This window comes from Macrotis lagotis, chromosome 4, assembly GCF_037893015.1.
Source record: "Macrotis lagotis isolate mMagLag1 chromosome 4, bilby.v1.9.chrom.fasta, whole genome shotgun sequence".
NCBI lineage: Eukaryota > Metazoa > Chordata > Mammalia > Peramelemorphia > Peramelidae > Macrotis > Macrotis lagotis.
In genome coordinates, this window is record NC_133661.1 from 126,317,646 (window position 1) to 126,329,688 (window position 12,043).

Below are 12,043 nucleotides of genomic sequence, written 5' to 3' on the forward strand. Positions count from 1 at the left end.
GGAGAATTATGGGGTAATAGAATGACATCATGTGGGGTCTTTAAAATGAACTTTTCTAGAATCAAAAAGGGCTGAGTGACTCACAATGCACCAATCAAAAGAACAGTGGAAAGGAGCCATAAGAGCTGAGAATAGTGTAAATTCAAAAGGATAGCCTAGAGAATGCAAACACATGTCTGACTCAGGGATGATTTCAGTTGGTAAGCTTGATTTGAAGATCCACCCCTGTGCTTCTCTGGAAATGGGGTCCCCTTCTCCACAAACTTGCTTTCATATATTGTCTTCTTTGATTAGCCCCTCCCATGGAAAACAGAATGATCCCAATTGCTTTAGAGGAGTGGCCTTCTCCCTAATTCCTTTAAGCAGTATTACTGTATTAAAAACTGAAAGTCGGTTCAATGGAAATTCATTCTATTTACTGAGCTGCATTCAAAAAATTAGGAAGGGAAAGAACTCAGAGGAGCATATTTAAGTTATTAGATTAAAAAATATTAGTTATATTCTAGCCCACCCCTCTCTCTATAAAATGTTGTTGGTCCTTCATTTTCAAAGAGAACCAATTGACATCATAGGGGGATGACTTGTGTATGAATTGGATTTAAGTGAGGCAGAATCTCACAGAGTCATCAGCCTCACTCTCTTCTTGAGTCATCATAGTCCAGTGGCAAGGCAAAAGACAGGTCAACTGGTGCAGCTCCATGGAATGGATGACCTTGGTCTCTGATGTTTGATCAAGTTCTAATCATAATGCCTCAGCTGCCTTCATGGCTATTGGAACAAATTACTCTCTTGTGTTCGTTTCACTGGGACAGAGGAGGAGAGTGAGTGAGGTAGGAGTTTTCACTTGTTTGGGGTAGACACCCCTATCTCACTGAAGATTTTGAGGTCTGTCAGTTGCCCTCAACTGGGTGGTTATTGGCTATGTTCATGCTACAGCTCTGTGGAGCTACAGGTGAGAGTTGAGTGAAAGGTGGACATCAAAAATGGATACACAGCTCTGAAAAGGGCTAGGCAAGTCCCTATATCAGAGCTGCTAGTACTCCCTGAACACCCCATATATCCCTTTACATGAAACAATTTAAATAACCTTCCCTACAGTAACTATGGATGCTATTAATGTGTCTCTAAGAAGCTTAGGAATTTGGGGAAATGGTGATTTAATTACCACTCCTTGAAAAGTCACTAGTGAGGATGTGTATTTTAATCCTGATCTCTGAGGAGCTGACAAAGAGACAAATGCTATCTATAAAGAGATTGATTTTAACTATCATTCAAGAGAGACTGTTAGCAGTAATGGCTTGAGAAAAAATGAGAAGAGAATAAGAAACAGAAAGATGTAATTCTTTTAATTCTTACCTTATTAAGAAATTAATAATTATAAGTAGTATTCATATATCATTTTAAATTTTGCAAAGCACTTTATATTATTTTATTTGATTCTCACAATATCACTGTGAGGGGGTGGCTAGGTGTTATAGTGGATAAAGCACTGGCCTTGGAGTCAGGAGTACCTGGGTTCAAATCTGGTCTCAGACACTTAATAATTACCTAGCTGTGTGGCCTTGGGCAAGTCATTTAACCTCATTTGCCTTGCAAAAACCTAAAACAAAAAAACAAAAAAAAACCCCCAATAACACTGTGAAGTAGGTACCCCCCCATTTTACAGATAAGGAAAGAGTCACACAATATCTGAGAAAGGATCATGAACTCAGGTTTTTCTGATTCCAATTCATACTCTCTAATCACTATGCTACCTAGCTAAAAAAGATTCTTGAGAAATTTTTGCTGCATCTTCAAAGTTGAATGAAGGGGTAGGAATGGGGGTGGTTTCTAGAAGTAAGGAGAAACCAAAAGTTAGAACTCATGCTGTGATCTTTCTCATAGCTATAATATTGAAGTTAATTATTTATGTATTTGTGTTATTGTTGATTATATTATTAATAAATTATATAATTGGGGAAGCTAAGTGGCACAATGGATATAGCACTGACTCTGGAGTAGGAGAACCTGAGTTCAGATCTGACCTTAGACATTTAGACCTAGCTGTGTGACCTTGGGCAAGCCACTTAACCCCATTGCCATGCCCTCCCAAAAAAAAAACCCCCAAACAAATAAATAAATAAATAACAGCAACTTAGATATTTATTCAAACCCAGGAGATTATATATATATATATGTATATATATATATATATATATATATGTGTGTGTGTGTGTGTGTGTGTGTGTGTGTGTGTATGTATATACACACAAACATACATGCACATGTATATTTATATTTATATGTAATGCCTTATGGGAAGAGATTTTTCTAGTTTACTTAATTTATTAATAAATAATATTTAATTAATAAATATTTATAATATTACTAAGTAAAAAATTCTAATATTTAATCAGAGTATAGACTCAGATAATTGATCATTTAGTGAGAAATACTACAATGCTTAAAATTAATGAGGAAATATCTAAGTATTCTCCTGAATTACCTTAGAATTTTATGGATCAATCAACTTCACATATATATGTGAAGTTGGTTGATCCATAAAAACTCTGTTTTTAATAAGTGACTTGCCCAAAGTTACAGTTAATATCAAAATTAGGACTAAAACTTAAATCTAAGGTCCCTTCTAACTCTAAATTTATTATACTATGACCTCCTTTCTCCTAGTCTGGTCCTCTTGTTTCTATATTACTTTGACAGATGAATTTCAACCACTCGGTTCAAAAACCAGAAGAAACATTTTCTGGGATTGGAATTTGGGTTGGGCAGGTCTTTTGATACAAAACCCTGTGCTCATTCCAAAAGACCATAACTGCATTTCCATGTGTTTTTATAGAGTCTGATTTTATCTTTACAACATCCTCTTACTAAAACAAGCATGAATATCTTCACTTTATAAATTAGAGGTTGTGATTTGCCCAGATTCACAAAGTTCTTAAGTGGCTGAGGCAGGACAAGAACCCAGGCCCTTGGCCTAGATCCAAGGCTTACTGGGTTACAATGCTTGTTTCTACAGTGCTCTGGTTGCTAAGCCCTTTTCCCCTCTACATCATGTTCAGTGTCCTGTGCTAACAAAGAACCCTTCTCTCATCTCCTTTTTCTGCACAAAAACCTAACAGATTCCTGAGAGAACTTACAGAGAGGGACTCATTGGGCCAGTGTCTAAAATCCCTTTCACTTCTCCTCTACTCTGAAGAGCCTCTCTGGAAGGTGCCAGGACCCTAAACAAGAACAGCATATATAGGAAGATGAATAAAGCCAATACTCAAGAACCAGTAGCCAGGACTGAAAAACAGAACTAAAAGGAAAAAAAATGCCTGCTCATTTCTTCCCTTGAGCATCCTAGCTCCCTGGCTTTTTCCAAGAAGTTCTCCTGAGAGACAGATAGTAGGAGCATCTGCATCTCTGGATAGACTGTATTGGAATGGGATAATATTGGTCTCACCTGGAAACTGTGATAAGGAGTAATGTGGGGACAGTCTGTGGGGCTTTCCCAAGTTCAGCCTTATGAGGACAAGGGCTGATGCTTCAAGAATTTAGTCTTCTGATCTGCCAAATTAGCACTAAACAACTCAGATTAGGGGACAAGAGAAAAGTACATAAAAATAGTGATCTTTGTTTCTATTAATGAAAAAATGCTTTGGGAGATTCCAACTGTGTTGGTTAGCTTATTCAGTCCCCATCAGCTGAGTGACTGGGCATACCACCCCATCGTCAGAATAATACACCATGTTAAAATTTGTCCCTAAACCATCTTTCTACTGGCTTCAGACTTGTTTTAGTCATTTTAATATCATACCACCAATGCCTTTCATTTGATTTCCAGAATTTTTTCTCTATGCCAGTTTTTGGCCATACTATTTTCTGTGAAAATCTTGCATTCTATGTATTATAAATATTTTGATGCTGGCAATATTCTTCCCAAATAATAGGTTAAGTATAAGATGTTACACTTCAGAATATTCATGATTTCATCAATACAAGGATTCTTAAGAGAGATCTCAAGCCTACCATACCTTGGTAAATGGTCTTCTTCAGGAATTGCTTGCTATAGCAATAGGGAAAAAAAAAAAAGTAATCCCCTAGTGCCCAAACTTCTGATACAGAGAAGCCTTTCCATACCTAGAAAATCTGAGCCTTGAATGATAAACATTCAACTCATCCCCAGGTCTATACTTGAATTTTTTTCTTAAAAGACCTAGTTAGAAGTATTCTGCAACTGGCTTCTACTAGCTTAAGGAAAGTGAATAGCTAAATTTTCAGTGAGAACATTTATCCCTTGGAAATGGGAAAACTCTACAAACCAAGGTTTGATTTACTGCCTTGTTGAATATATAGACTAAAAAGTGATGGAGAAAATAATAATGCAGATTAAACTTAAAAATCAGAACTTTTTTCCCCCAGAGAATCAGTTGTTATACATTTACCAGTATATCATTAGCCCTGTCATATCTTGTGCTCTGCTTCCATACCTTGAAGTCCAAACAGAGTAGGTCTCTGTTGAAGAAAGAAATAATATACATATATGTAATATAAATGCTATATAATATCATATATAAAACATATATATTAATGTTAATATATGAATTAGTCAATTTTTTTTCAGTCGTGTATGACTCTTTGTGACCCCATTTGAGGTTTTCTTTGCAGAGATACTGGAATGATTGACCATTTTCTTATCCAGTTCATTTTACAAATTAAGAAACTGAGGCAAATAGAGTTAAGTGATTTGACTAGGGTTACACAGTTAATAAATGTCTAAGGTCTTATTTGAACTCAAGACAATGAATTTTCTTGACTTCAGATTCAGCACTGTTTTACATGGAGCAATATTTTGGTAAGAATATGACTTTAATTTTCTTTTTTTTACACCAAAATTACCTTTATTAGTCCCCACCCCTCTTGTCCTGGTATGTCAAGATCTTCCTGACCATAATTTACAGGTTCTATCAATATCCTTAAGTCCAAAAGTGTTACATAGCCAATTTAGTTGGGAACCCATGCTCTAAATAAATCCATTTAGGAAAATTGACCTAAAAATATCAACAACAAAATATTTTTCAAGGTATGTTATTCCCCAGTGGGTTATGATCAAAGGACATAAAAAAAGTTTCTTAAAAGAATTGAAAATTATTCACAACCATATGAAAAAATGCTCAAACCACTAATAAGAGAAATGAAAATTGTAACAAACTTAAAGTTTCAATTTACACTCATTCAATTGATAAAATGATAATAGTGAATGTTCAAATGATTATAAAAAGATAGGCATACCAATAAACTGTTGGTGGATGTGTAAATTAATCAGCTTGATCTGGAAAGCAACTTGGAATTATTCAAAGAAAGGAATTAGGATGAATCAAGTGAAAAGTAATTTGGAATTATTCAGAAAAAGTGATATGAATGTACCCTTTGATTCAGAGATTCTACTGTGAGGCATATATCCCATGTAGATCACTGATAAAAAGAAAAATCAATACAATACATGCCAAAATATTTGTAGCAGCAATTTTTTGTCATAGTAAAGAATTAGAAAAAAAGTAAATGTTCATAAATTGGGTAATGGTTAAACAAATTATGGTATGTGAATGTACCGGAATACTATTGTGCTGTAAGAAATGATAAATACAAACAACTATGAGAAAACATATGAAATGAGGCAAAATAAAGTAAGTAATGCCAGGAAAAATATATACAGTGAGTAGAATTTAAATGGAAATAATAAAGCAAAATAATTGAAATATTGAAAGTGATTAAGAAAAAGTAGAAAAAAGATATTAGAAGGCACTTCTCATTTTTTTTCAGAGTTAGTGAGTCTAAAGATGTGCAACAACACTGTAGATATGAAATTTTATTAAGGACCAATTAGTTTTGTCAAACTATTTTTTCCTCTTTTTTATTTTTTGTTTTAATGGGTGACTTTCTGAAAGAGAAAGAGTAACATCAAGGAAAGGTACATTAGAAAATATAGGTGATGCAAAAAACAAAAAAAATATTTTTAAAACAGTTACAAAAAAACAAATCTCTACATTCTCTCAGAGAATGGAAAAGCATCTGGCAGTAGAAATGTATGGAAGCAGCTAGGTGACTCAGTGAATAGAGCATGGAGTCTGGTGTCAGGAAGACCTGAGTTCAGATGTGATTTCAGAAATTGATACTTAACTAACTGTGTAATCTAAGGCAAGTTACTTAGGGACTTGCTCCACCCCCATCCCCCAAAGAAATATAGTATGGTTAAATAATTTAAACAACGTTTAATTCTCAAACAAAGCAGTGAGGTAGGTATTACAAATACTAATGTCTCCATTTTACAACTAAAGAAACTGAGGTTCTGAGATTGACATATAAACACATAGTTAATAAGTAATGGAATGTGACCTTGGGCAAGTTACTTAACCCCATTTCTTTAAATAAATAAAAAAAATAAAAAATTCTTCATCTGTTTGGGGGCAGCTAAGTGATGCAGTGGATAGAGCACTGGCCCTGGAGTCAGGAGTACCTGAGTTCAAATCCCACCTCAGACATGTAATAATTGCCTAGCAGTATGACCTTGGGCAAGTCACTTAACCTCATTGCTTTGCCAAAAAAAAAATAATAGGTAATAGAGCTAGGATTTAAACTTAGATGTTCTGGCTCTCTATGTTTTCAATATTTCCCCAGCATAAACAAAATGTAAATATTCAGGGTCTACCAGACCTTCATTATTTTCTATAGAACTTAATTGAATAGTGCCAATAGATAGGCACCTGAACACATTCTTGATAAGAAATAGATCTCATATTTCAGACTCAACCCATTTCCCAAATGTGCATCCAAGAAGCTAAAAATTGAAGGATAAATCCAGACTAGCCAGGAAAATTGAGTTCTTTCTCACCATCTCTCTCCCACTCCCAAACTTTGGCTCTGATCCCATATAAACAGAACCAGGGAAATTAGGCAGCCAGGGCAGCTGAACCATAGGAGGGGCACTAACTCAGCTTCATAAGCCACATGTCAAGGATGGGTCTTTCTTGCAGAGCAAAGGGGAATGCTAATCATCTACAGATCATACATCCCAAAGCATGGAATGGGGGAGCTGAGAGCAGTCAGATTTGAAGGATCTAGTAGATTTACAGACATGCAGAGGGAAGTACTTTCTCCAGTAGCAAGGAAAATGTACATTCTTTCCATACAGAGGCAAAATTGTGCCACATATGAGTAAACCATTTGGCTCCCAAGCACATCTCCATTTCCCAGAATACTATGCAGGAAACTTAGCCAATGTTCCTGGTATTGAAAACAGAGGCCCAGATGTAAAATATATTTCTGAGACAATAGTGTCTAAGATGGGGTTTGAATGGGGAAGGAGATAAAGGATGAGAGCAAAAATGGGTTATTATATGATGTCTCATTTTATGCATGACATATATGTAAAAAAGTAAGTGGCAGGAAACGAAAGGGGATTTATGGTCATTCTGTCCTCATTAATAACTGGTGGGGGCGACTAGGTGGCACAGTGGATAAAGCACTGGCCCTGGAGTCAGGACTACCTGAGTTCAAATCCAGTCTCAGGCACTTAATAATTACCTAGCTGTGTGGCCTTGGGCAAGCCACTTAACCCCATTTGCCTTGCAATATCCTAAAAAAAAAATAACTAACTGGTGTAGCCAGGTTTCAAATCCTTTAATCTTTGAGTGTTTATTTAGTGCTTCTTCTAGAAGGAGCTCCAGTGTACCATACTTTTTATTTTTTCAGTTTAGCATGTGACTCGAGAAGGGGACATGATAGGGTAGAAGATGGGAGCCAGAAGGCTGAACTTCAAGGCCTGGCATAACTTCTTGCAAATCACCTAACCAATCTGGGTCTCTGTTTCCTCATCTGTAGGTAGCATAAGTACAAGTTGACCCAAGAGGATCATCTGGTCCCTGTATGCAAAGACTGCTTAGCTGATGCTTCCAAGTATGGAAAGCTTTTCCTCTGAATTGTTGTAAACCCTACTGTGGTCAAAATTCCTCTTAGCTAAGTCTAGGATTGAAGATGCAAACTGTTTCATAATTCTATCACAGATTCAGCTCATTATGTCCCCCACTTGAAAATTTATTCTAGGAAAGTCTCCAAATAAAACTCACTTCACCTTAGAATTCTTATTTCTGTCCCAGTATGACATGAACCCCAAAGAAAAATAGAGTCATATTATAGGTTAGCTGCATTCATTGCAAGAAATAGGAAGATAATAAAACATAGCATAGAGATTCCTCAAATGACTATTCAGTTCTTCAGATTAAAGGATCAACCATGTCCTCTACAATTCTGGTGCTTTTGGTCCTGTAAAAATGGCCAGAGTTCACATTTATTCTTTTCAAAGAAATCATTATTTGGATAATTCCTATCCCAAACAGTTGCCCAAATCTCTTAAACATTCCATATCCTGAGTCACCTCCCATGCCATCCTCACTTTCTCCTATAGCTATTCTCAGGCAGTAGGTCTCTCTTCTCCATCCAGAGTAGCAAGGACTACTTCTCTGCCTGAAAGATGGAGAGTGAATCCATTGCCATGAAAAGTATGGCATCATGTAGCAATCATCCATGGCTGTCTTCCATGCTCCCTCAGTGCTCCCAGAAAACAGATAAGCATGACTTTTCAAAACATTGCACACAGCAGCACTTTATTATATTCCATCTATTTTTAGTTCCAAGTATTGATCAACTCCCTGGTTCCCTTCCCAAAATCCATAGTTTTGAGTAAAGACTAATGAAATGTGGAAGAAAGTTCTACCTTAATGAAACAAAAAAAAATGAAAATGAAAATACATTAGAAAACATGAAATGGTCCCTGCCTTCAAAGAGCTTGCATTCTAACAGAGGAAACAACATAAAAGGAAGGTGCAGCTGCAGTTTAGATAGAATAACAAGTCCCAAAAGTCCATTTGCTATAGAGGAATATCCTAAAACTTAAAAATGTTTCTAGAGTAAATTCTAGTTTAAAGCAGCACTTCCAGGGGACTACTGAAGACATGACAAATAGTACTGACTCATGAGACCAGGGAGCAAGGAGAAACTTTCTTTTTTACCAACTCTTCTCTATCTTCCTCTAGTGCTTATCTAGAAGAGAATTCATATAAAATAAAGAGCTTGGACTAAATGGTTTGGAAAGTCCCTTCTGGGGCAGTAAGGTGACACAGTGGATAAAGCCACTGGTCCTAGAGTCAGAAGAACCTGAATTCAAATATGACCTCAGATACTTACTAGCTGTGTGACCCTGGGCAAGTCACTTAATTTAACCCTGATTGCCTCAAAAAAGAAAACAAAGAAAGACTTTCCAAGCTCCAAGTCTATGATCCTATGGTATTTCAATTTAATTTTTAAAAATATTCAGTAGGTATTTACTGTCTACAAAGCACTGTGCTAGGTGAAATACAAAGTTTAATCCCTATTCCCAGAGATCTTACAATTACCACAAAATAAATGCATATAAACACACACACACACACACATTGAACACAACAAAATAACAAAAACAACCTTTTATTCAATGTAACTGACAGAGGTGGGTTTCTGTTGGGAGAGTATTGTTTGTTGTTTGTCCTTCATTCTCAGAGAAACATCATGTGATGACCTGGCTTGCAAGTGAATTGGATTTAAGGGCATGGGGGTGGGGGTTGCTGTGCAAAGAAACTAGTCTCACTTTTTGTTTCGGTGTCATCTGGGTCCAGTGACCAGAAATGGATCAGCTTGACTGGTGATGACCATGGCCTTTTTGAGCTAGGGAGTTTAGCAGTTCTCATGAAGAAGACGACCTCTAGCTTTCAAGTGTGCAAGTGTGCAGAGAGAGTGGTGAAGAATCTTCAAGGTTTTGGGGGACTCTGTGAATTTGGGAGGGCAGAAAAAACTTTCTTGGAAAGGAATGGAGAATTTTTGGGGCAAGAGGAGACTTTAGAAGGAAGGGGTTGAGAGAAGCTGAAAATGGCAATTTTTTGTTTTGTTTTTGTTCTTGTTTTTAGCAGGTGATAACTCAGGAAAGCTGACCAGAGTATCCTATGCTAAGGAAGAAAAACCTAAATTCAGGGAAATTTGGGGAATAAAATCCAGAGAAAATGGTTTAAGTGGTTTCAAGGAGATCAAATTGGGCTGGCATGGGAGTCTAGACCTGAAGCCCATGATATGAGCAAGGATTTGTTCCCATCCCCACTTTAGGCAGGGTACTTCCTTGAGTGGCATCACAGGTTCATAGATCAAAAACTGGAAAAGGTTTTTGAGGTTATCGGCCCCTCTTCTAGTTGTTAAATGGGCATTCTGAAACCAGCATTGGTGAAGTGAATTGTTCAGGGTCACACAAGTAATAAGTGACAAATCTAGGATATGAATCTAGTTCCTTAAACTCCAAAAGAAGTTTTTGAAAGAGATCAAGAACACATTTCTTATTTGGCCTTCAAACATCCCAAAACAATCAGTCTTCTGTCCACTAGAAGGAGATGTGACTAGTCATTCAAAGTCTGACAATGAATTCAACATAAAGGTGAGAACAGACTGCCAAACATCTTTCTCTGTGAGTCCTAATACTTTGAGATGCAAGGCTTCAAAGCCTTGCTTCCAGAGCAAGGATTCACTTCTTCCCCTACATTAGGCCCCCTTGGCTCCAGAAACTCCTGTCTCTTAGGCAGTAAGGCCTGAGGGTTCTGATTGGAGAGTCTGCCTGTGGCTTTTCAAACCCTTGACTTTGTTGGCTCTTTCCAGGCTGACTTGTTTGGTAGGTGGGTCTGTCAGCAAACAGGCCTGAGTCAGAGTTTATTCTGGACCACAGGACCATTTTTAGAACCCCTACTTTGACAGTTCTCTTGAGAAGTTTCGAACACCTCACAGGTCCTCCTTTGTGCAGAAGGGCTTTCTAACTCCTCCTTCTCCTCATCTCATTTTAAGTGACAGTAGGTGACTGTCTTTAATTGGCACCAGTCATTTTGGGTGTTCTTTCTTGATCTCGCAAATTTGCTTTTCTGAAAGGAAGGGGTTCTCTTCCTTTCTAACTTAATGTTCAACTAGGTCTTAGCATCTTCTTGTCTGAACATAGCATGTTAAAGTTTCAAATGGTAGATTGAAAGCTCTTCCAGGGCAGGACTGTTTAGGCTTTGTCTTGTATCCAGTATCTGGCATCTAGTAGGTGACTAATACATGCTGGCTGAATTGAATTGAGCAAGATCAACAAATGCCCAAAATGTCTCCCAGTGGAGAGGGACCCAATAAAACCAGGGACCTATATAGTAGATGCCACCTCAATGTATGGACTGGTAGCAATTATTTATTTCTCTTGTTCTAGGAAATTGATAAAATGGGGAGGCAACATAACATGGTGGAAAGGCCACTGCAGCTCTGTGTGACCTTGGGAAAATCAATTAACCTCTCTGGATCACTGTTTCCTTACTGTTGTAAAATGAAGGAATCAGACTAAGTGATCATTGAGCACCCTTTTGGCTCTAAATTTAGAATTTGGAAACTTCACTGAAAAATCTAGTTATGCTGGTGACCTGCTGGAAAAGCAGACTGATAAGCTGATTGTTATGGGGAGGTTGAAGGCCCAAGTGAGAATTGTGTTCCTGGACCCTCCTAAACCCTAAGGAAAGCTAAAGCTCTTTGTAACTGTGAGTTTAGGACTTTGAGCACCCCATGCAGATAGCTTAGTCCCCAAAATCACCTCAACACTCCCCCCCCATTTCCTTTCATTCATCTCCCAGTTAGTCAAGCTCATCACCTGGTACCTGATACCATTTTAAGACTGTGGAATACTTTAAGACCACTAATCATAACCTGAACTTTCCCATTTTCCAACCTGGGCAGTGATATTTTCATAAAGTCATGGTGGAAAATTCCTTTTTAGAATTGCCTGATGGAGATCTATCTATTTTATTCTTTTTTTTTTTAAGGAAATGTGGTTGAGCTGGTCATAAAGGAGCAGTTATAAAAAGCCTTGGGTTCTTAGGATCACAGAGCTAAGGCTAGAAGGGACCTGAGAGATCCTCTAGTCCTATTCCCTCATCTTATAAATGAGGAAACTAGATTCTAGAATTAAATG